We start from the raw sequence: 26,509 nt of genomic DNA, 5'->3' as shown, positions 1-26,509 counted from the left end.
TATGCAGGGGCACATATTTTATTACACACCTTCATAAACGCTTTCAGCATGTACTACTCTTTCTCAAAGTGCTCGTAAAATGGCTGTCCATTGCATAAACTCTAATTATCTTTGAATCTGCTCTTTTGAGTGGTTTTTGTTTTTTTTTTTATAAAAATGCTATGCCCATTAATATTTGATTCTCCGCAAAACTTGTTTACAGCACTTCATCTCGGCGCTGATAAAAGCAATTCGCTCTTACGTATTTTTTGGCTTTCTTTATTTTCTAACAGGTCGATATGTAAGAAAAGATGGTTATGGGAAAATAAATCAGGAAAGTTAGTATGACAAAGCAAAGTACAGTTTTGTCATGTCACTGAGACACCACAAAGTAGAAAAACCCTCATCTTTCATATATACAACTCTGATACAGAACGTTGACACTGGAGACTCCTTCCATAAATTTTCTCACTGAGAATATGTCCATGTTTACACCAGGAGTTCCAGAAAAAGCATGAGGTCACTTTATCGGAAAACAAGAGGAGTAATTTGGGTGCTATTAATTTTTTTTTAAGTTCCGGGGAGATCTGGGAGTTAAATTATATATGTAGAAGTAATAGAGTCGTTCAGCAAAAATAAATTAATAATAATAATAATTCGATCACATTTCCTTGACCACCTTCAAGAAAGAGAAAAGGGGAGTGAACTCAAGTGCAGGTTCTTCTCATTTAAAAGCTCGAACAAAACAACGAAACAATAGACCATAAAACAAGACACTAACTGTCAGGAACATGGAGGTGAGCATGACCCAAACCCAACAACCACCACCATGGAAAACAAACATGAGAGAGAAATAATCTTTATACCTTTCCTTTGTTCAAACACTGACCAGTTTCCTTATTACAGATAGCATTTACTCTGAGAATTTTCACTGAAAGCTCAGCTCTGAGAACTAGACTCCTGTATTCTCCCATACATTCCTCTGTATTTGGAAACAGAGCTTTCGATTTTGAGACGTGGCTCATGAGAGCAATCACGAGACGCCAGTTTGGAGACAGAGCTCATCGGGGAGTTTAAAACTACCGCGAATAAAATCGCTAGAAATGTTACGATTCCGTTCGAAAACTGGGGCAGAGACGGATGTTCTGGTTTTGACAGGAGTGGATGTCTTTCTCCAAATGATCAGATGTGCATAAGATTCGAGAAATTATAAGTAAAAAACAGGCTGCTTTGTGTGTAGTTGTAAAATATTATTCTCTTGTAGCAAAACTGTTTTTTTGGTTGTTGCTACAAGTTGCTTGGTTGTTGCTACAAGTTGCTTACTGTATAATCTGCTTATCTACTGGCATAAGATCGTGTTTAACTGTTACATTAGTCCAACATTATAATTTGAAAAAACTGTACAAAAAGGTATAGTTTTGGTGTTTCAGAAAAAGTCATTCTGTCATTCAACTCCTGATTTACACACATTTATAGAACAATTCAATTAGATTTGTATAACAATTTTAACAACAGACATTGTCCCAAAGCAGCTTTATAGAAATAAATAGATTATGGATATAATTTATCATACTCCCCATCTGTCCCTAATGAGCTAGTGAGTGGTGACAGTGGAGAGAGAAAAAAAAACAACAACTCCGCGATGGTAAGAGGAAAAAACCCACAGTGGAGACGGACTCAAACGGGAACACGTCCTCATCTGGCTGATCCTGAACACTCATTCATTATAGTTCCATCAACTTTAACTTTAACAAATGGTCCCTGATGGAGACTTGAGTGCAATCAAAACATCTTCCGACCAATCAGACATCTCTAAAACCATCATTAACACTCTCTACACGCACACCTTGGCAGGAGTGCTCCTTTTTTTTTGCTGAAACTAAAGAACAATCCAGAAAGCAGGGCAGGTGTGTGTGCCACGGGTCAGAATTATAGATCTGCATCTCGGCACAAACAAGATTCCGTAAAAAAAACCTGGGTAACTCGAACATTTACAAGGCTGATCTCTATACTGTTTTCCTGTGAACCTCTGCGTCATCCAGCTCAGGCTCCGGGTCTGAAAAGTTGTGTGGGAAAAACAGCTGTTTGACATCATTATTCCCTCTGTAACTCATCAGCAACTCTGGAGAACCCACACACTCTTTTATAGCCAGTCGCATGTACATTATATGGGCAAATGATTGTGAACACCTGATCTGATTTTTTAACATCCAATTAAACCTTTAGTCCCCATTTGCTGTTATAATAACCTCCACTCTTCTGGGAAGATGTTCCACTAGATTTTGGAGTGTGTTTGTGGAGATTTGTGCTCATTCAGTTACAAGGGTGTTAATAAAATCAGCTGCTGATGTAGGTGATGAGGCCTGGGGTGCAGTCAGCGTTCCAATTTATGTTGGTGTTCAATAGGGTTGAGCTCAGAGCTCTATAGCAGGCCACTCAAGATCTTACACTCCAACCTAAGTCTTCATGGAGCAGCCTTTGTGCACAGGGGCATTTTCACGCTGGAACTGGTTTGGGTCTCCTAGTTCAAGTGAAGGCTACAGCATCCAAAGACAGGGGTCCCAATACTTTTGTCCATATAGTGTACATAATGTAGTGTAATTTTACAGTCCCTTGATCAGGCAACTAGTACGCTTTGCAAAATGAGCAATGTATTTCTACTAGCTTTGTCTGCGTTCAGGAATATGATGCCATGCGAGTATTTAATGTACTATTTGAAGGAAAATTAATCTGCAGACTGAACATTGTGCTGCTGGGTACAAATGAACAATCTGAAGAAAACTGAGAAGTAATATTGTCTTAAGACTCAAAACAGAAATACTGGACAGTGTTATATAAATCTGAGTGAGTCACTTTTATTGAAGCAGCCTTGTTTTAATAACTTGGCATGAAAATTATTGTTTACTCTGTATGTTTGTGTCCGTATGTGTGTGTGTTACCTGCCTGCACTACAAAAATAATATCATCTTAGCAAATAGAAATACACAAAGTGGACAAAAGTATTGGAAATATGAATTTTATGTGGTTCTTCCCCAAACTGTTACCACAAAGTTGGTCGCACACACGTGTATAGGATGTATTTGGATGTGGTAGCATAACATTTCCCCTTCACTTGAATTAGGAGACTCAAACCTGCTCCAGCATGACAATGTACCTGTGCACAAAACCAACTCCATGAAAATATGGTTGGAGTGGAAGATATTGACACTCCAACCATTAGAGTGAATTGCACCCCAGACCTCCTCACCTCACCTCACCTACATCAGTACCTGACTTTACTCACAGCCTTATGACTGAATGAGCACAAATCTCCACATGCACACTCCAAAATCTAGTGGAACATCTTTTTGGAAGTGTGGAGGTTATTATAACAGCAAATGGGGACTAATTATGGAATGGGATAGCAGGCTAATTCAAGTAATACTTCTCTTTAGAAGATTTGAAGCTTGAAATTGTCTTTATTTTTATTATCTGCTTGAGATCAACCTTTCAAATCAAATACTAAGTGTAATGTCTTCAGTATTTCGTATTACAGCCTCATATTGAGAAATAACAGCTGACAGTTCCTTTATTTTTAAAATATCTTTACTCACGATAATAGCATGCCCTGCAGTGTATGAGCATTTCGCCTGATCAATATTTACACAAGGCAACCTTTTTGGTGTGATCATAAAAAAAAAATTAATAAAAAAAAAAAGCAACTACTGTTTACCTCATGCCAGTTATTATAGTTAGGTATGCTAGAGAGATCACAGAACTTTCATCAAATCCCAAGTTGTTCAAAGGTGTTCTTGAAGAGACTTTTTTTAAAAGAAAAATATTGATTTCATGTCAGTCACATCCTCAAGCTGCATTTTATTTTGTCTTATTACCTTCAAAAAACAGGAGGGAAAAAAGGGAGGCAGCTGAGGAAAGTGTTTACAGCTGTTATACTTTAATGCTTGTTTGTGCTGATGTTCCACACCATTGAAGCTATAAAACATGGCATGTCATACATATACACATATATATATATATATATATATATATATATATATATATATATATATATATATATATATATATATATATATATATATATATATATATATATATATATAAAATGTGTGTGTGTGTGTGTGTGTGTGTATATATATATATATATATATATATATATATATATATATATATATATATATACACACACACACACACACACACACACACACATATACATATATATACAGGAGTGCAGAATTATTAGGCAAATGAGTATTTTGACCACATCATCCTCGTTATGCATGTTGTCTTACTCCAAGCTGTATAGGCTGGAAAGCCTACTACCAATTAAGCATATTAGGTGATGTGCATCTCTGTAATGAGAAGGGTGTGGTCTAATGACATCAACACCCTATATCAGGTGTGCATAATTATTAGGCAACTTCCTTTCCTTTGGCAAAATGGGTCAAAAGAAGGACTTGACAGGCTCAGAAAAGTCAAAAATAGTGAGATATATTGCAGAGGGATGCAGCAGTCTTAAAATAGCCAAGCTTCTGAAGCGTGATCATCGAACAATCAAGCGTTTCATTCAAAATAGTCAACAGGGTCGCAAGAAGCGTGTGGAAAACCAAGGCGCAAAATAACTGCCCGTGAACTGAGAAAAGTCAAGCGTGCAGCTGCCAAGATGCCACTTGCCACCAGTTTGGCCATATTTCAGAGCTGCAACATCACTGAGTGCCCAAAAGCACAAGGTGTGCAATACTCAGAGACATGGCCAAGGTAAGAAAGGCAGAAAGTCGACCACCACTGAACAAGACACACAAGCTGAAACGTCAAGACTGGGCCAAGAAATATCTCAAGACTGATTTTTCTAAGGTTTTATGGACTGATGAAATGAGAGTGAGTCTTGATGGGCCAGATGGATGGGCCCGTGGCTGGATTGGTAAAGGGCAGAGAGCTCCAGTCCGACTCAGACGCCAGCAAGGTGGAGGTGGAGTACTGGTTTGGGCTGGTATCATCAAAGATGAGCTTGTGGGGCCTTTTCGGGTTGAGGATGGAGTCAAGCTGAACTCCCAGTCCTACTGCCAGTTTCTGGAAGACACCTTCTTCAAGCAGTGGTACAGGAAGAAGTCTGCATCCTTCAAGAAAAACATGATTTTCATGCAGGACAATGCTCCATCACACACGCCCAAGTACTCCACAGCGTGGCTGGCAAGAAAGGGTATAAAAGAAGAAAATCTAATGATATGGCCTCCTTGTTCACCTGATCTGAACCCCATTGAGAACCTGTGGTCCATCATCAAATGTGCGATTTACAAGGAGGGAAAACAGTACACCTCTCTGAACAGTGTCTGGGAGGCTGTGGTTGCTGCTGCACGCAATGTTGATGGTGAACAGATCAAAACACTGACAGAATCCATGGATGGCAGGCTTTTGAGTGTCCTTGCAAAGAAAGGTGGCTATATTGGTCACTGATTTGTTTTTGTTTGGTTTTGAATGTCAGAAATGTATATTTGTGAATGTTGAGATGTTATATTGGTTTCACTGGTAAAAATAAATAATTGAAATGGGTATGAATTTGTTTTTGTTGTTGCCTAATAATTATGCACAGTAATAGTCACCTGCACACACAGATATCCCCCTAAAATAGCTAAAACTAAAAACTACTTCCAAAAATATTCAGCTTTGATATTAATGAGTTTTTTGTGTTCATTGAGAACATGGTTGTTGTTCAAATTAAATCCTCAAATAAAATTAATCCTCAAAAATACAACTTGCCTAATAATTCTGCACTCCCTGTATATATATATATATATATATTTTTTTTTTTTCCCCCCCTCTAATATTCACCATAAATTTAACACAGGTTTCTAATTTCAAAACATACTTTTTTATACTGGTAGATCATTTTCCTCCTTTCTAGGAATAAATGAAAAATTATTTAATGATCTTCCAATAACAGACTATTTGTTATTTTACATAAAAAATAAAATAAAAAAGGAAGAAGAAAAATAGGAATAATAATCTTATGTTTTGGATTATTGTAATCTTATGAACTACAAGAAAAAATGTGACTGTACTATATGGACAAAAGTATTGGGACATCTGACTTTTCCAGCCTTATATGATTCCTTCCTGAACTGTTACCACAAACCTGAAGGTACACAATTGTATAGGATGTCTTTGAATATGGTAGTACAGTAAACTCCTGCTTTACTGTGGTTCAAATCTGGCGCCCCTGTTTTTTTCGTTAGAACTAATTAGTTTGGCTGATTTTCCCGGTCTCTTGCGGATAGCACCATAGACTCAGAGTTTTATGTTGAAACAATGAAATGTATCAATAAAAATAGAATTATTAATTATAAAATGAAATAAAATGTTAATACAGTACAGTACTGTATACATAAAATAGTATTTTTGGGGTGGCGTCTGTATATCGTGTTTTTTCGTTTATCGCGGGTGGTGTTGGAACGTGACCAACACGATACACGGTGGATTACTGTACTAAATGTTCCTTTCCCTTGAACTAGGAGACCCAAACCTGTTACAGCATGAAAATGCTGCTGTGCAAAAAGCAAGCTCCATGAAGATTTGCTTTACATGTGTTGGAGTGGAAAATCTTGAGAGGACTGCTATAGAGCTCTGATCTCAACCCTATTGAACACCTTTCAGCCTCCTCAGTCTACATCAGTACTTGACTTTACTAACACCCTTGTGGCTGAATGAACACAAAACTCCACAAGCACACTCCAAAATCCAGTGGATCATCTTCTCAGAAAAGAAGCAAATTGGGACTAAATGTGGAATGATATGTTGCAAAAAGCACATTTGAATCTTATAATGAGGTGTTCACAAACTTTTGTTCATGTAGTGTACCGTATATACAAGATATTTCCAGTTTACATGCCAATTGGACAGAAACGAATGAATTGCTACCAATTCTCAGTACAAATATTTGCTAAATGATGTTTTAACAAGACCAAGAAAAGCAGTTCCTGTAGGAAGCTGCTGTGTTAGTGCTTCTAACTTATTTGATTAGCCATCCTGCAAGATTGCTTCCTTCATCAGACCCAGACAGTAATGCAAACACTTACACGTTCTCCAGAGAAGTCTTTTGCACTTTTATGGTTTTATCCAAACTTCACATCAAGCATTCGTTTATCTAGTCATGGGCAGGGTCAATTTCAGGAACACTGAACAAAAATGATACATCAGGCCATCATGCACATACACACACTCGAGGCAATCTAGTACCTCTACAAGCATGTTTTTGTGACGAAAACCCAAACGGACATGTGAAACTGTGCACAATCACTGACCATTTAAACTACAAGGGAGCATTAGTGACTCCATGCATGCATTTCTTACTATCTTACTTTATTTCCCAGGATTTCTTAGCACAAAATAAATACCATGCCGTCGAAAAGTATGTGGACATCTGACAGTCACACACATTAAACATTTTTTTATCAAGTCACCGCAGTAGAACTAACAGGCTCAGAGAGGTGAGACCTGTGCACAAATCAAGCACATGGTGTGCTAATGATGGAGCATTAACCCTGACCCTTACGCTATTGAACACCTTTGTGTTCCACACAATCACAAAATTTCAATATCATCCTCTAACAACTAATGTAAAGTCTTCCCAGAAGAATGGAGGCTATTACAACAGTAAAGGAAGGAATTGTCATCAGATGTGGTAAATTATTCGTTAAGACATTGGACTGCGGATCCGAAGGACACAAGTTTAAATCCCGGCAACACCAAGCAGCCACTGCTGGGCCCCTGAGCAAGGCCTTTAACCCCAAAGCTGATCAGCTGTATGAGTGAGAGAAATGTAGGTTGCTCTGGATAAGAGCGTCTGCCGAATACCATAAATGTAAATGTAATTTGACATTGTAAAATATAATTAGATGCTCAGGTGTCCACAAATGTATTCAAATCCAGCATAAAATAATCAATGAACTAACATTGTATGTTCACTGCCACAGTAAGCCCAAGTAGTTTTCCCAGCCGCCAATTTGAACCGTATCAAATTTAATAAAAAATTTACTTAAATCTTATTCTACTTAGAAAACCAAGAGCCTGTGGCCCTGTGAGTAGTAGAAAGCACATTGAGTGACACATTACACTCCCTGCAGTTGGCTGGCTGCCACCCTGGCGGCCGAACATGCTATCGGATTCCACATTCCAGCTTCTTGATGCTAATGCGTCAATTTCCCAACATCCTCGCAAAGCTCCAGCTCGACCTTCGGCACGTTGAGCAAGCTCCTGCAAACTTCAACATCTCTGCATGGTTAGTCAAGATGTTCACATTGGTGCTGCTTTTTTTTTTACAGAGCAACCTCCAGGAGTGCTTTACGGAGTCGGTTAAAAAAAAAAAAAAAAAAAAAAAAAAGCTTATCCTCAAGCTAGTACGTATAAATCAGGATCTAAGAACACAAACTAGCTGTTAGAGAGGGTTTAGTACAGAGATATAGCACAGCATAGTAGCAATACAAGTGGTGTTTTTATAGAAGTGCCTGGCAAAGAGTCTTCATCTGAAGAAAATTCATTTCACCATCTAAGTGCCAGGAACGGAGAAGAAACTTGCAGGTCACACATATACCATGAGGGATGGTGGGTCAATTTAGACCAATTTTTAGTCTTGAATCTCTTTTCTTTTTTGTCAAAAAAGCTAGGCAGCAATAAAAAATTCGGTCTCAATTACATTATAGGCTAATGTCATATTTGTATGTCACTTTCACTGATGGAACAAGTCACTGTCTGTCATTTCCCCAGTGGTGTGCTGTGCATTTCACACCTAAGCCTTAAGTGGTGTCCTACCTGAATCAACCCAGCCCTTAATAAACCATCAATATTATACAGAAACTCAGTATAACAAAGCCTTGCATCAGAGACAGGTATCTAATGCAGTGAGAATTAATGGCAATAATACAAAAAGAAACCATTCCAACAAGTCTCCTTGCACTGTAGCCACAGCTGCACCGCCCACTTGCATCATCAAGCATCAATAAGCATCAATATAAACATCATTAATTGTCCCAAGGTTTTTTCCATGCATTATGTTTTTCCTGGGGATTTGAAATGAAGGCAAATTGTGTGTTTTGTGCGAATTGTACACCCCATGCGAATCAAACGCTGCAAATTCTACAGGAAAGAAAAAAAAAAAGCAAAAATGGTTAATGAATAAGCTTATTGACGGTTTTGAACACTTTGGGCCGATCTTTCCTCACAATGTCCAGCTCTCCATAAAAAGTCTGGTTTGTAAATGTCCTTGTAAGTATATCTATGACCAAATCAATTTGTTCGCCTCGGTCAGCCATTGTGCAATCCAATCAAAGAACATGGAAATGCAGACGTGTCCAGATGCCTGCTAGAGGGCCTCAGAGTGGCCAAACCTGATTGGTTGAAGTCATGGCTTCGGGCAACATAGAGATAATAAAGATAAAAATAAAAACCTGCAGTACTCACAGTGCTGACCTTATGGCAATACGTGAAGTGACGGCTAAAACCTGGTCAGAGAAAAGCGATAATTAATGAAGATAACGGACTATTAGGAGAAATATACTACATATGCATGAACAAAAATATATTACAAATTAAATCACTGATTCTGATCTTTCAAAGTTTAGGCCAACAGAGAAGGCCTTGCTGGCCCTGACAGCCTGCCACTGCATTTCTCAAAAACTAAACCACGAATCCTGAGCCAAACTCTAATGTCCCAAAAACAGTAGCACTTTAAGGCACTATTGGAATATCGTGAGGTGCTCTGGTAAGCGATCAAGCATTAAAATCGGATTCTGGCCAGCATGAAATGTCAGGAGGATTAAACTGATAAGACACATATAATGAACATAAAGCCGGTAGTTAAAGGTTGCTTTGAAATGTGGGCAAACCAAGATATCTTTCTGGGCCTCTGCTCGCTTTTCTTCTCTACACATGAATCTTACAGGAAACCAGACACTGGACACTTCACTTCTTATTCTATATCGATATCTGACTCCTGAAAGTGACGGCTATTCTGTTCTTCTTGAAACCCTGTGCCGCTAAATTGTTCACGTATGGTCCATCCTGGACTCTACAGGAGGAGCGGATACTAAAAGACAAGCCTAGAGACTAACAGCTTAATGTGGATGATTCATAGCTTTAAATCCTTAAAGTATGATGAGCAAAAATCCTTGGCAGAAGAGAAGAGAAATGTCTCAGTTGACAGAACAGAAACATTTAGTCCCAAACCTGCACTTCAGATTACATTAACTCAGAAATAGCTCAGACGCATTACATCTGTCTTTGTGCGTAAATGAACGAATCTCTTACAGGATGCCTGAACGCTGCTATATTTAAAACCATCCTGAAAACTAGAACGTGCTTATTCTCTCTGTTAAAGAAAAAAATAAAGTTTATGAATCCTAGAACTTTACAGGAGTTCTAAGCAGGGTGTTTAATGGAAGCTCAATGCTTGGTTACACGGCTTGAGCCCTCACATGAATGAGGTATTTGATTGAGCTAATGCCAGCTTAATGTCTTCATCTGCATATAAATATGTATTAATGAAACCATGGTGCACGGATCGACGTGTACACACGTGAAAATCTTTATTTTTTTTAATTATGCAGAATCGTGCTCATTATTTCAGCTGTGTGGAATTAAACAATAAGAACGGTGAGATGAGAAAAGTGAGGCACTGTGTGAAATAAAATATAGTTATGTATAAAAAGCAATCATGTGGCTATAGTCTAACCCAGATTTGGCCAATGCAAGAATCACAGGCTCGTTGCTCAATCAGGCTGCCTCTGCAATGAACAGCAGGATGCCAATTAGAGTAAGGAACACATGGTGAAAATGACAGGATGTGATACTCCACCCTCTCTCTGTGCGCCTGTGCTGAGGATTATCGCACACCGATGCCTCTAAGGCACATTATTAGGGTCTATGAAATGCAAAAAAAATGCCCAGACAGAGACCCCCCGATGCCACTGATTACACCGTACGGTTGATGAGCCCCAGCTAGAAATACAACCTCGCATGAAAAACTCTCAACATTCAGTATGCGTGCATTAGTTTTTTTATTTTTTTGCGAAGGACAGAGATAGCCGGGTTGTTCTGATGGACAAGTGCTGACTACAAAACAGCACTATTGATTGCTAAAGGTGGCATCTTGTGCTATCTACATCTTTTCTCATTTCCCCTGCTGGCCCTGGGGGTCAACGCAGTCTTTTGTGATGTGAAACGCTGCTTGGGCTTTCTTGAGCCGGACCAAAACAACACGGGGAAATAAAGATGTGATAAATGGCAAAGGTCTGGAGGAAAGTATAAATACGTGGCTTTAGGCAGGTGAAAATAAATGGTAGTGTGGTCAGGTCTGGGTGACGTGGAATCTGTCCGAGACGTGAAAGGCGGTAAAAATAGTCTGTCTGAGTGGGATCAGCATCACAGGAGGATGGCCAAAAATAACTCTGACAGTCTTGATATGGGCGAAAGTCAGCGAGGGAGGGAGAGAGAGAGAGAGAGCGAGAGAGAGAGAGAAAGAAAGAAAGAAAGGAGGTAGGAAAGTGTGCCAAAAAAGGCAACTGAATTTCTAATCCATATTACGTAGACATTTACATCAAGCCTGGCCTTGCATAATTACCAAACTGTTTTTACTAGCGCGCATGTGGATCTACACCAACACTTTACTAATAATACCTCTACATTCTGTATAACACCAGTTTCAGCACTGGACAGTGCCTTAAGAGTTTTCAGTAAAGAAAGAAAGAAAGAAAAAAAAAAAAAAAAAACCAAAAAAAAGAAAATGCATTACAAACTGGATGAGGTGCCACACTCTCCTATATTATCCCAAACCTGTTTTACAGACATTAAATGTAATATATAATAAATTTAAATATACATATACATTTTTAAATAAATCACTTCAGAATTATAGGAAAATAATAAACTCCGAGGTAGGAACACAATCATGTCAGGCTTCACCACACCACAATGATGATTATCCTATAACAGCCAGACATGTTGATATGTCACCATTATCATTACTATTGCCTTATAACTCACATGATACTTAGTCAACTCTGAAACTGAACATAAAAGAAAAGAAATGCTCCTATTTTTTTGTTGTGCTTCGAAAGTTATAAACCATATAAACCTCCCTACAACCAACTTTCATCTAATTAAAGTGCAAACACATGGAGTTCAAACTATTTCCAAACTCAGTGCTGCTCTGTTGTAGTAACAGAAAACAGGGTGATAGCAATCCATCTCAAGCTGAGACAAATCCATAAACTGCAGCCATTACAAGGACAATGAATCCTTGCAATGAGCTCAATAGGAAGCCTTGATGCACATCGATATCGCAGAGGAAAAAAAAAAAGACTCGTGCAACAACCTTTGCAGTAGAAGAAAGTTAACAATCAGAACATCTTAGGGCAACAAGGCCACAGACCCTCACAAACCAGCTGACCATAAAACACACAGACCTTTAACTTAGATAATGTGTACATGTTATTGTTAGATTATTTTGGAGATTATTTGACATGCTTTGAAAATTGTTCTTATTTTAGTGACCTATAACATCTTAATGGTAAAACTTCCCTTTCAATATATTCAGCACAAGTTTTACTACAACAATGTGCGAGTAACTTTATTATTGAAATAATGTAGTTTAAATCTTTTTTACCAAGAAATGAAAATGTTAGGGGCATTGAGATCCATAAAACATGTATTTGAGTATATTTTCATAAGCGTTTAAATAATGGATTACCTACACCTTGGTACATAACTGAGACACAGATTTACATTTGTTGGATTATTATAGTTTAATCCCTGATCGATTGACACTTATTTCAATCACAAGTTTATATTAATACATTCATTCTAATATTGTAATAAATATAAGAACAACAATAAAATATATTTAACAAATAAAAAAAAAAAGATGGTTGAATTGATGGATTTTTTTTATTCTGTTTGAAAATATTGCAAAACAAAAAAAAAGTTTTGTCTGTGTAGGACTACTTAAAGATGAATAGAAATCAAATATGCAATATTAATTCAATATTTTAATATGTTACAATAAAAACTGTTTCACACAATTTGAAATACAAATATACATAGATTTTCTAGTACATGACCTGGTGACCTTGTAAATAAGCAACTGAAGCAAAATGATGCAGTGATACTGTAGTAGAAATAGAGTTCCAAAGTCGGCTAAAGTGTCCGTGATCTCTTTCTCAGCCATTGTAGATTAAAAGGCAGAGGCTATAAAAGAACTACAAAACAATAAATTAAAAAATATAAACAGTGAGGAGAATAAGTATTTGAACACCCTGCTATTTTGCAAGTTCTCCCACTTAGAAATCATGGAGGGGTCTGAAATTGTCATCGTAGGTGCATGTCCACTGTGAGAGACATAATCTAAAAAAAAATCCAGAAATCACAAAATATGATCTTTAAACTATTTATTTGTATGATACAGCTGCAAATAAGTATTTGAACACCTGAGAAAGTCAATGTTAATATTTGGTACAGTAGCCTTTGTTTGCAATTACAGAGGGCAAACGTTTCCTGTAGTTTTTCACCAGCTTTATGCAGCTACCGACCTCAAACAGGTGCATCTAATTTAGGATAATAAATGTAGTGGAGGTGGACATTTTAAAGGCAGACTAACAGGTCTTTAAGGGTCAGAATTCTAGCTGATAGACAGGTGTTCAAATACTTATTTGCAGCTGTATCATACAAATAAATAGTTTAAACATTTCTGGATTTCTTTTTCTCTCTGTCTCTCACAGTGGACATGCACCTACGATGACAATTTCAGACCCCTCCATGATTTCTAAGTGGGAGAACTTGCAAAATAGCATGGTGTTCAAATACTTATTTTCCTCACTGTATATATGTATGTATGTATGTATGTATGTATATATATATATATATATATATATATATATATATATATATATATATATATATATATATATATATATATATATATATACACACATACATACATACACACGTATACACATACACACACACACACAGAGATACACATCCATATTTTGAACCCATTTGCTCAAATGTCATCTGAGCGAACCCCCACTTGCTTATTAATTTCCCCTTATGTCTGACATTTCAGCCCGGCGAATGATTGCGCTGTCTCTCACGGTGAGATCTTGGCCTTCATTTTATTACATTTCAATGTCAGAGAATCCCTGTGTAACTTTTTTGTTTTCAATGGCAGTAAAACTGAGTTCTTTCTATCCTTCCTCCACGGTGATCCCTATTGTTTTTCATGCACATCGACATCTCAGTATTTTACTTTATGAAGCTATAAGGAAGCAGTGACCCCCCTCCCCTCCCCTCCCCTCAACATCATCTTATTTTTCAAACTCAGCTTTCACAGCTCACAGCTTGGCAAACCCTACCTTGAAATGTTGTACATATAAAACTGTTGCTTTCTGGGGCCATTTCAGGGTTTAATCATTTCGCCCTGCTGGAGTAATAACACCAGAATGTAATGCTGATCAGGAAAACAGGTAGACATGCCATCTATTTCAATGTACAATTAATCAGCTGCAAATACAAAGTGAAAGCTTTCTCACAAGCCGAGCCTGTGCGGTACACTTCGTGGTGACAGGAAGCTTTTTATATTTAACACACACACAGTCACACAAAGGCATCACACTCAAAGCAAAGCACTATGGTTCATTGATTACCTTATCATCTGAATGTGAAAAGCAAACGCACTTTGCTGTTTTCTATGCTTTAGACAAAAATAAATAAATAAATAATAATTAAAAAAAAAGAGCGAGAGTGTGGCGTGTTTGAATTACATAAACCACCTGGAAATGCCCGATGACAGCATTCGAAGAGATAAATTTACCAAAAAAACGCGTGACAAGAACAGAGGCTAATGGATTTTCAGAGCTCATTCAGGACGCGCTTTATGACCTGTCTGAACCGCAATAGAACTCGTCCGCTTCATTCCATTTGAATTGTGTTTTCGACGTGACTGCCATCCAAACCTATTCAAAATCAGTTAGTAGCTGGAGCTGTGATACAGTTTGTTTTTCTTCATAGGGGAAGAAACAGAAACACGTCTTATGCTGGATTAATTTGACCACAAATGAATACACAGTGCCGCATTAATAATTAAAAAAATATATATGGAAGGGTTAAAAAAAAAGGTTCTATGTATCAGAGGATAAACTTTATTCGGGTTACCACTTACGCTACAGCAGCTATAATTTCCCATTCAGTTTCGTTAAAACCAACAGCTTGTTGCTGTGAAACTGTGAAGCCCTCTGCCCATTGTAGAACGCCTCAAGTTACAGATGTTTACCTCTGTCTGTAAGAAAGCGCTGAAATTGATGGCTTCTTGGATAAATGCTAATTAAAGCCTTTACCATGGCAACGATTATACTGCATACCCTAGCTATTTTAAATGTCACCATGCTTTTAAAATCAATTATTATACGACTGATCATAAGGTGCATCTGTTACTACAGAAACGATAACGTATTAAGCAGAATGTTAGCATAAACACAGGATTTATACTACCGTCAGAGCCGCAAATATTCACACTTTCTGACCTCATCAGAGCCGAGAACTCATCAGCGCTGTGATAAAAGGAGGATTTGTTAACGAAACACCTTGAAAACAGCAAAAAATATGTATTTTTTATTACAACTCCACAGAACTAAATGAGCTTTTAAGCAAAAATACAACCGTTATGAGAAAAGCGATTAGAATCCAATGACTTCAAATGTAATATTGGCTAAGGTCGAGTTCGTTACCCCTTAATACACACACACACACACACACACACACACACACACACACACACACACACACACACACCTTGGATACTCACAAAAACCCCACATATTGAAAAATAGTTGATCATGTTCGAAACTTTATAATATATTATAATATTATGTATTCTAATTAGAATATTATAATACATGTAGCAAAGATGTAATAAAACACCAATAGTTTTTGTTGCATCGTTTCTCCACAAAGCAACATTCGATCTGAAAATAAATCAATGACAAGAAATCATGCATATAAATAATTCCTATAAAAATCATTTTAAGATATACTCTCAGAAATTAGATTGTCAGGGGGTTCTTGAATAATTAGGTCAAAGGATTCAGAAAGTTTGGTTTGAGTTACAGCATAAATAAACAAATGAACACAGCAAGCAATAGATAAATCCAGGTTAGGAAGCAAGAACTATTTCATCATGTGGTCAGTTCCTGTCCTGGAGGTTACGGTCTACTTCTCTCCTGCAAAATGGCACTTCAAACTCTTCATTATTAAAGTTATCCAAGCATCTTGGATAAGGTTTGAAAACAAATTAATAAACGAACGAGCGCTCCAAAGCGTTCCAAATCCTCAATATCATCAACAGAATGAGGATGAGGATTACGGACACGGCACTTTGTTTCAGATACACGGGGCGCTTCCACAATGTAATAAATATTTTAAACAAGGCTCGGTGAAGGGGCTCAGCTGCGAGGCAACCTGATATGAGCTTTTAAAGGCCGACATGCATTACAGAATGGTTAATGCGCAATCTTTTTCGCTCGACCGTTTACCTACGCGTGCTTCGAGGTAATGGAGGTCAGACATACATCTCTCAAGGAAAAAAAGAAAGACGATCAGCCTCTCGGTCACACTGTATTTCCTTACACTGTCTGTAATAGAAATGCAAATGATAGAAAATCTTTCAGAATGAAGGAAATATCATTTATAATGATATCTCTTTACAATTGTTCTTTAAGTAAACACTTATTTGTTCCAATTCTTCCATGAAAATTAAGTTAAAATAAGATAAACCGAGGCAAAATAAGTTATAGCCTGTTGCTTTGACCTTTTTTTTTTTATTTTTTATGCAGATCAAATGCATTACAAGTGCTAATGACACAATCTTCATACATGTCCTCAATAAGAGACAAGAGGTGATACCATTCTTTCAGACTGAGTACGACTGCATGGGTTTTGTGGATATATTGGTAAGAAAATGTGTACCCTATTTAATATTAATCATAATGGACATTACAGAACAATTTAATCTGTTCTGTTCATGTTTCCCTGCTTTAAACGGTGGCTATGAAACGTGTGATCTTTATAACAGTGGATCCTTTCATAGATTGTCCCCTCTCTCACTCAGAGCGGCGTGCCAGCTCGGGGAAAACGAGCCAGCTCGGAGAGCTGTAGCCCGCTTCCGCGTTTTGTCTAGCCATGTGCGTCTTTTGTTTTGATTCGTGTCATGTCTCCGCCCCGTCTTGTCGTTTGTCGTTTCCCCCTCACGTGTTCCTTTGTTCTCAGCTGTGTTTGATTTACCCTGTAATTAGTTTGTGTTTAAATACCCCCGTGTGGTTCTGTTGTCAGATAGCGAAGTAACTCATTCAGTGGGCTGCATTTTATGACATTTTTGAAAAAAAAAATTCCATCTCACTTTGTTTCTTGTTCACATTTTTGCTGTTTGATAGATAGATAGATAGATAGATAGATAGATAGATAGATAGATAGATAGATAGATAGATAGATAGACAGACAGACAGACAGACAGACAGACAGACAGACAGACAGACAGACAGACAGACAGACAGACAGACAGATATCGCTGTGGTAGTGCAGTAAAGTGTTTTGTATAAACAACTGCAGGCTTGAGGGGATTTAAAGTGACAGTGCAGTGCATCCATTGTACGCAGTGTATCATCAGAAGAGTGAATGGCATGAAAGTGGCCGCGTGAACATTTGTGAATAGCAGATGTTGGTCAAGTTCATATATGGCTCGAGCAGAATACACTATTAACCACGATACGCACTGCCACTTTAATGCCATTCACACTTCTGCTATTACACAAGGCCTGTTGTTACTGAAGAATTTTCTTATGCTGCACTCATTCCTATCGTGCATTCTGTACATTCCAGCTACGATACAAAAGAAGTGTGGGTTTTGTTCAAGGAAAATACTTCTATTCGCTTGTAAGCAAATATTTTGTTTTCATTACATTGGAATCCGTTCGCTGCTAATGACCGGTAGCGGCTGATCGCCAGTGTCATCAGTGTAACATCATTATATTGCAGCTATTTCTTTGGCGCGCAAATCAGCTCAGCTTTTACTGATACCCAACGCCAGTAACAGCATGGATGCCCCCTTATAACAGACACAGAGTGTGAGAAGCCGGTTTGCTTGAGGTACATTGTATCATGAACGGAAACACATCTAAATATACACTCAGTGGGAGAAATCTGAGAGTGTCTCTGAAAAATATGTTCAAGTGTTCTCAGAAGAGCAGAGGCTTCGGGTATTTCTTGAAGATTGTTAGAGAACCTACGAAGTAAATAAAGTCAGGAAAAGTCATTCTGCCATCAGTAAGACTGAAGGGTAAACAGACATGGCCACATGCTGGAGTGCTCGGGAACGAAACATGAATCGGGCAGTAGTCAAACAAAAAGCTGCTCTACAGAATAAACAGAGAGAAATACAAAGCAGCACTACGTGCTCATTTAGCTTCTTTTCCCTATTCAACATTAAACGTATTGTATACCTCAAAACCTGACGGATTACGCTACAGTAACAGAAATCTGCTTTGTTAAAAGGAGATCAAAAGATCAGCATTAAAGCAGTGCAAGGCAAAGAATCGAGCCTCCCGCTGTGCCTACTAAGATGCTGCGGAAAACGTGTGACTCCTGAAAGAAGATCGCGAAGGCTCGGTTTCATTGCACTAGAAGAGTGTCAGTAATGGGGATCAGAGCCAATGATGGACTCCATAAACTATGTATATAGTACCAGTACTTACCTTGAAACAGTAATATTTGCCATATGATCCACTTAAATGCTAGAAGTGGCAGGAGATAACGAGTAAGCAGATGCCATACATCAACTCGGACAAATCAATGAACAGTCATGGAGAACTAATAACATCAACCTAAAACCTGGTGAGAAAGAACTTTAGAAAAACCAAAAGGGGACTAAAACACTCTTGGTAGGAAGGTTCAGTAATCAGTCTTTGAAGACAGACAGTGACTTTTCAGACAGCCTGGGGAAGTTCACTCTAGCACCTGGGTGCCAGGACAGCGCCTTTAGTCTTGATGGATACAGTCCTGGTACGTGAATCTTGGTGGTGAGATTTTTTCCTTCCTTTCAGGCATTGGTCCAAGCACTAGTGTTTTAATAGGAATGCATCTCAGAAGACAGCTCTGTCATGCTAACATTTTAATAACCAGTCGACCTAAAGGCAACATACCTCCCAGACCTTCTACAACAAAAAAAAAAATCTCAGGAGCAGGACAATCTTTTTCCTCATACAGATGACACTGAAGGGTCTGAAATATTGCGCTGACCTTCAGTAAAGTGTCTGCTGTGCGTTTAATATTTCTGTAGGTTATTTCTCTAGATGATCTCTGTCAAACATATTAAACAAAAGTTTAATTGCGGTGGAAAATTATACGTGATTATGTCCCAATTAAGATGGCGTACAATCCTCCAGCAATAAACCGGATACAGATATTTGAATAGTAAAACTAGCAGAGGGCACATCCCTAACCATTATCCAACAGCGATATAGAGGGAGAACAGAAGAAACCTCCGCCCTGAGTCTTGTGCGTCAATGGTGGAGAGTCTGTTTGAGTAGATATGGGTGACACAACAGGCTCTCCAAGTCGGAAGCAAATCGCTTCCATGTCGTGAAACAAATTCCAAGGCTTGTGAGGATGGATACGGTTGTGATTGGCCTTCAAAGGCTATGAACATATCAGGAAGTATCACAGCTGAGCACGGTTTGGTTGATCCAGAAAAATGTAAGATTTCTAAAGCAAATGAGTCGTGTCCCAAATTTCAGTGTCATTAGTATTTAGATATACAGCATTGAATTGGATGTGAATTAGCAAAAGCTTGCAGTCAATCGCAAACCCGACATGGTTTTAGTAGGTAACCTGCAAATAAATAAATAAATAAAAAATAAAAGCAACTAAGGAAGTCGCAGTCTTGTTCAGGAAGTCCCTTTTTTCAGGTGGTTTGATAAAAGATGAAATCAGCCCTAACACTAAGGATTTCATTCATTCATTCATTCAAAAAAAAAGTACTGAACACCACTGGGGTAAAATGTCCCACCTTCATATCAGAGATCAGAGCTGCCAAATTTCACCAGAGGCTACTGACAGAGCAGGACTCTTGATATATAAGCAGAATCACATTGACTGTTCCGGGATTATAAAAGGAGGTGCTTCAGTGGTCTGAAATCACTCTAATAGAACGGCATGGAAACAACTCACTCCTGCAGCTCTGCTGAGCAGTCTGTTTCCCCTCATTTCACACTTCCCCACACACACACACCCCCCTACTAACCTCACCCAGCAAATGAATGTGTCACTCTAGAAGGAGGACTCAGCTGATATTAGTTCCGTCACACCAATTATGTATTACCGTACTTCAGGTCCTTTTTAATCACACTGTCACTGGGCCACTTTAGCTTTTCTAATATCATGCAGGTTTAATAAAATGTGCCTGCGTCAAAAGGACCACGTCAGGCCTCGAGGCACCTTTAAAACTTTTTTGCGCAGGGAGCCTGAAGACCGTTCGAAACTGGGGTGAGTCAGTGCATAAATGAAGCATGAGATACAGCTTGAGTCAGTGTTCCGTCCTGCTCAGGTGGATCGAGAATCTACATCAGGAACAATAGGCTGGAATACATTGAAGATGGTTAATCACACGAAACCGAGCATTCACAGCTAAGAACAATTTAGAGATGCCAGCTAGTTGCCATAGTCTAAGAACCCGGAGGAAACCCATGCGGGCCAGAACTCAAGCTCAGGAACCTGGGGCTGTATTCCCACATGTGATGATTGAACTTGAAAAACAAGTCAGGTTATAATAAATATAATGCATCAAAGCTACATTTTTTTTTTACCAACTATAGATGAGATTGTTCTAGAAACGTAGCTGTTGAGCAGTGCTGGGTGTAAGCAGTTGAGGGGGCCGGGGACCGTGTGTCATTAAAGTAAGAAAATGTCATGCATATGTTAAAGAAAAAAAAAAAAAGCCTGTCATCTCCTAAGCAGCCAAGAGTTATATAAACATAAAAATAAAGCCCTTTTTCATTCCCTGAGCCTGTGCTATTGCATTTAAACAATACCTTTAATAAAGAGTGCGAGAGCACAGAGGCAAAGTAAAGTGGAAGAAATAAACAACTGCAAGAAGAAAAAAAAAAAAACACAACCAGGGTAAAGTCTACATCATGCCATCTTGTGCATTCCTACATGAAAACAAGATGAAAGATCAATGCAGATCATTAAAGGTTCTTCACAGGTTCTTTAAGGGTTCTTAGGATCCTACACAGGATCTGAATTACGGAAATAAATATACACGTGTGCTTTCTCTAGTTTCTAAGATGACATGCGGCGATGTAACACAACTGGGAACGAGCAAAAAAAAAAAAAGGGCGACTTCATTGTAAAACTGGAATCAGACACCACAGATGTCTTCGACTGCTTCCAGGCCTGAAGAATCAGCTTGGGGAATCCTGACAGCCAGGTCCTGGAAAAATGTGTTTCGTATGTTGCTAGGATGCTGAACTTTTCCACATGGGCCAGCAGTGTGGACATGACGTCTATGCAACTGACACTCGTGCTCTTTGCGTTAATTGCCGCCCTCTGCTCTCTGGAAATAGTAAGGATGCATGGGAGTGTAAAATCGAATGGGAAAGACGATCACAAAGGCGGTGCAGAGAGCCGTGCGGCGAGATAAGAAAAAAAATTACTACCTCGACTGAGGAGGTCAAAATCCCACCTCACACACAGACAGATTTCAGACCGAACTGTCAAACTCAGCCCATGAAAACACTTGCCTACATTAAGCAGCATGATCCCTGGTTCTAGCTTTCAGACGACAGGCACGATGTTGGTGATTTGAGCTCTGTGTTTTCGAACAAACTCTGGTGCACTCGCAGCAGGAGCAAATGTGAATGCGCAAGGACCTGAGTGACAGCAATGTGTTTCGTTTAAAACACGCTCGTTTCAAAACAACCCGGTTTAAACTGTTTTCAATATTATTGAATGACTTACATACATGTTATTTGAACATCCAATTCCATATATTTAGTCCGCATTTGCTTTTCTAATGACCCCCACTCTTCTGGGGTTCCACTAGATTTCGGAATGTGTTGAGTTTTGTGCTCGATCAGCCATAAGTGTGTTCAGGTACTGTTGCAGTCAGTGTTCTAATTCATCCCAAAGGTGTTTAATAGAGTTGAGGTCAGAGCTCGATAGCAGGCCACACACAAGATCTTCCCTTTAAACACATGTAAAGCATGTCTTCATGGACTTTGCTTTGTGCACAGGGGCATTGTCATGCTGGAACAGCTTTGGGTCTCTTAGTTCAAGTGAAGGGCAAATGCAATATCACTGCATCCAAAGACGTCCTGTGTGTCTCAAACTTTGGGCTAGCAGTTTCTAGAAGGACTAGATATTTTATTTTGACTCCGACCAGAAGTCTAGAATCAAGTTTGCTATTGTGCAGTAATGAACTGCTCCACTTTCTAATTAGACATGAAGAGCGATATCAGTATAAGATAGTGAGATATCTAAAGAGGGATAAACAGCTGATGTTATTTTAATTCAGCTACAAAAGATATGCAACTGTTAACTCTGAAAAGGACATTGGTGGTTTTTAAAAGCTTTTAGAAGGATTAGTCTCGTGCTGGCATGCTTTAAGGAAGTGGAAGGAAACCAGTGAACGTGGAGAAAATCAACATGGATACAGGTAGAAAATGTAAAACATTGCACACAGAGACCTGAGTTTAGGATCAAAGATTTACATTTCTTTATGCAAATTAAGTTTTGTCTAATTAAATATACATACACCATAAGGACAAAAGAATTGGGACACCTGACGTTTCCAGCCATCCGTGCTTCTTCCCCAAACCGTTACCACAAACTTGGAGGAACACGCCTGAATTGGGTGTGTTTGGATGTGGCAGCATTCATTTTTCCCCTTCATTTGAACTACGAGACAAACCAGTTCCAGCAGGACAAAACCCTTGTGCACAAAGCCAGCTCCATGAAGATATGCTTTACATGGTGTGGCCTGCTATAGAGCTCTGACTTATATCTACCCTAATAAATCTAGAGACGTACCAGCACCTTTTGGATTCCACGTTATGTAGAGTTTGGACCTCTTTGAGTGTTAAAGGCTCTGGCATGGAGAAGCTGGTGTTGGATCAGTGATGATCTCAGATGATAAGCTGTTTAATGATTTGCTCAGTAGCTCCTGGTTCCACAAAGTCACCTGACTGTATAAGACTGTAGAAAGGACATTACTTACAATCTTACACTCCGTTCATTAATGAACTACATCTTAGTTCTCACTCTCCAGTGTTCTGTAGGGTTTAAAGACTATAATCACACTCTTGATGTCACCCAAATGAGGATGGGTTCCCCTTTTGAGTCTGGTTCTTCTCAAGGTTCCTTCCTCATAACATCTAAGGGAGTTTTTCCTTGTCACAGTCTCCCAGGCTGCTCGTCAGGGATAAACACATCATTCACCCTAACTCTTAAATTCTGTAAAGCTGCTTTGAGACAATGTCCGTTGTGAAAAGCGCTATAGAAATAAACTTGAACTTGACTTGACTTGACCTCAACCCTACTGAACACCTTTGGGATGAACTGGAACTCTGACAGCACCCTCAGTACCTGACTTTACAAACACTTTTGTGGCTGAATAAGCACAAAATGAATTAAATTAAGTTATACTTTATTATAATATAAGTATATAATACTTGATTATATTTGCCATGTTAGTGGTTTATGTATGAAAGCTGACATTTTGCGAAGGTCATGTTTTAGATTTGCATTTTTCTTCTCTATTTCTGCTTTGTTTTGTTATATATATAGAAGTATAGCAATATCATCCAGTTATCATGCTATCTCAAAATAAAACCAAAAATATAATCGATTAATGCTTCCAAATTTAAAATATTAATTTCACTTTACTAAATTGTCAAAATAATTTATTTTTTATAATAATTTCTAAGATGAATCTACCAATAATTCCTCTTTAGGCCCTTCTAATTAAGAATATGGTTGAATGTGTGCAATTACATGAAGATATGATTCTTGGGTGCTAAATACAAACATATTAAACATTTTTTTAAATAAAAAATATAAAAAAAAAAAGATAAAAATATCTAATAATCCGATGTGTTTCTATTTTAGTTACATTTAGTATTGAGTATTGCTTAAAGACATGTATATTCATTTAATAATGAAGTTATTAAATAAAAGTCGCACAAACTTTTGTGTGACACTTGACTATCACATCCATGTGTGTGTGTGTTTTTTTGGACATCTCATTCCAGATTTAGTCCCTCCTTTGATATTATAATAATCCTCTATAGATTCTCTGGAAAGAGCTTTTCCACTAGCTATGGAGCTGTGGGAATGTACAGTATCCACAAGAGCATTAGTGAGACCAGGCCCTGGTGTTGGATGAGTAGCTCTGGAGTGCAGTCATTGTTCCAGTTCATCCCAAAAGGTGACGCTCGAGTTCTTCCACACCAACCTTCACACACCGTGTGTTCATGGAGCTACAGTAGCTTTGTGCACAGGGTCATGGTCATGCTGGAACAGGTTCAGAACTCTTAGGGAGACTGTAACACTACAGCATACAAATGCACTCTATACAATTGTGTACATCCTAACAGTTTGTGAAGGAAACACAAATGGATGCGATAGACAGGTTTCTGCAAACTTTTAGACATATAGTGTATATCAGAAAAAAATTTTTTTGCTTGACTTGAGGGTAGAGTGGGTAGAGTTGAAGGGTCTTTTTGGGAGCTGATCATGCTCATGATCATGTGGTCTTGACATTTGTCCACCTCCCAGACTTATTCCTTCTTCATTCTAAACTCTTTTATGGCATCCGTAACCATTTCCATCATGTTTATTCCCTAATTATTTATTATTATTATTATTATTATTATTATTAATAATATAAATTATTATGATTATTTATCCCTTCTGCTTTCTGTGATTGTTATTAAAATGACTGCAAAATATTTTTGCTCTGCATTTACCAAATATAACCAAGATTTTTGTAAAGCTATTTTCCGTATAATATAACAATATAATATCATTTCAATTCTCATTACTCTCCTATTTACGCAACATCTTCCTGAAATGCAAATAAACACATACATATGCAAATGAGGGCGTGGCGTCATCCAGACGCTGTTTCTAAGATTATATTGTTTACTTTCTACTGCAGAAAAATGGTTGAAATAACCGGTGCAGTGTTTCTAACCATCGCCTGCACGGCATCAATGTGTTTCTCGTTCTTTATTACGTTGTTTCATAAAACGAATGCACTTTTCCTTTTCGTTTCGCGGAAGTGATCCTGAAACGTAAACTTCATGGATATGCAATTTAAATAGAGTGGGCGTGTCTTAGGCGCGAGCAAAAGAGCGTCTAACAGGCTAGGCTTCCCTGAGAGCAGCGCCAGTAAATAATTGTAAATTATAAACATACAAAAAAATTATATATATAATATAAAAATTTTAACTTTAGTTAAGAAAACCAGGCAACAAACATTCAGCCACACTCCGATAGGTCAAGATGTTGGACCGGAACAGAACCATGCGAGAAGTAGAGAAGTAATCATAGCAATAATAATAATAATAATGAACTCTGTCACTTAGCAACGAAGCGTTAACTTCACGTGCCGTTTCCGTCTCCACCAGCATGCTAACCGCTAAGTGACACTCACGGGTTCAGCGCCTACTTCAAATATGTGTCATCTACCCTCTTTTCGCTGTTTCCCCCCGGTTCTTGCCCCTGACCTATACGGTGAGACGGTGCGCTACTCACGGCGTAACTTTTCCCCACCGGCGAACAGGCGCCGCGCCGCACGGCCGCTCGGACAACTTCCACTTCCGCTTGGTTACTAGGCAAGCTGCTGTGAACGGCGACGCCGCTGTCAGGGGCGCGTGCGAACTCTAAAGGCATTATGGGAATGTAGAGAGAGGGGCGCGGCCCCAACGCAAAGTCGCTTACTGCACTGGTGCACTTAGGAACCATGGACAACGAGTGAGGAAGCGCACTACCTAGTGCACTATGTTTATGATACCGAGGGATTTGAGATGCAGGCGCGTTTTGTACAAATAGCAGGACAGCGTGTACCGCCATCTACAGGCAGCAACATGAGAAAAGAAGTGCAGAGGCTGGGTTATGTATAATTCAGAGATGGATAGAGGGATGGATGGATGGATGGATGGATGGATGGATGGTTTGAACTATATTGTCATTGTTAAATTAGATAGATAGATAGATAGATAGATAGATAGATAGATAGATAGATAGATAGATAGATAGATAGATAGATAGATAGATAGATAGATAGATAGATAGATAGATAGATGAGCAATTAATGAACAACAAATTAACATGGAAAATGGAAATGAAACTTTGTTTGAACTGCAAATGGACAGCCAGGAAGTAGAAAAATCCACACACCATCAGATATTTATAATCTAAAATCCAATCTTCC

General features: G+C 38.4%; 1 protein-coding gene across 6 annotated transcripts in view; it reads right to left on the bottom strand.

The window, feature by feature from the left end:
* enox2 (ecto-NOX disulfide-thiol exchanger 2) overlaps positions 1 to 25,954 on the bottom strand; it is a 256,095-nt gene extending 230,141 nt beyond the window's left edge. For 4 of the 6 annotated variants that reach the window (XM_046858788.1, XM_046858792.1, XM_046858794.1 and 1 more), the window contains exon 1: positions 25,831 to 25,954. The gene's annotated coding sequence lies outside the window, so the exon portion shown is untranslated. Of the gene's footprint in view, positions 1 to 9,432; positions 9,474 to 25,830 lie in introns of all 6 variants that reach the window. The other 2 variants (XM_046858790.1, XM_046858789.1) reach the window with 2 other exon arrangements.
* Positions 25,955 to 26,509: the final 555 nt, after the last annotated feature.

This window comes from Silurus meridionalis, chromosome 10 (genome assembly GCF_014805685.1).
Source record: "Silurus meridionalis isolate SWU-2019-XX chromosome 10, ASM1480568v1, whole genome shotgun sequence".
Classification (NCBI taxonomy): Eukaryota; Metazoa; Chordata; class Actinopteri; order Siluriformes; family Siluridae; genus Silurus; species Silurus meridionalis.
The sequence above is the reverse complement of the archived record's forward strand: the minus strand, read 5'-3'. Positions and strand labels throughout refer to the sequence as shown.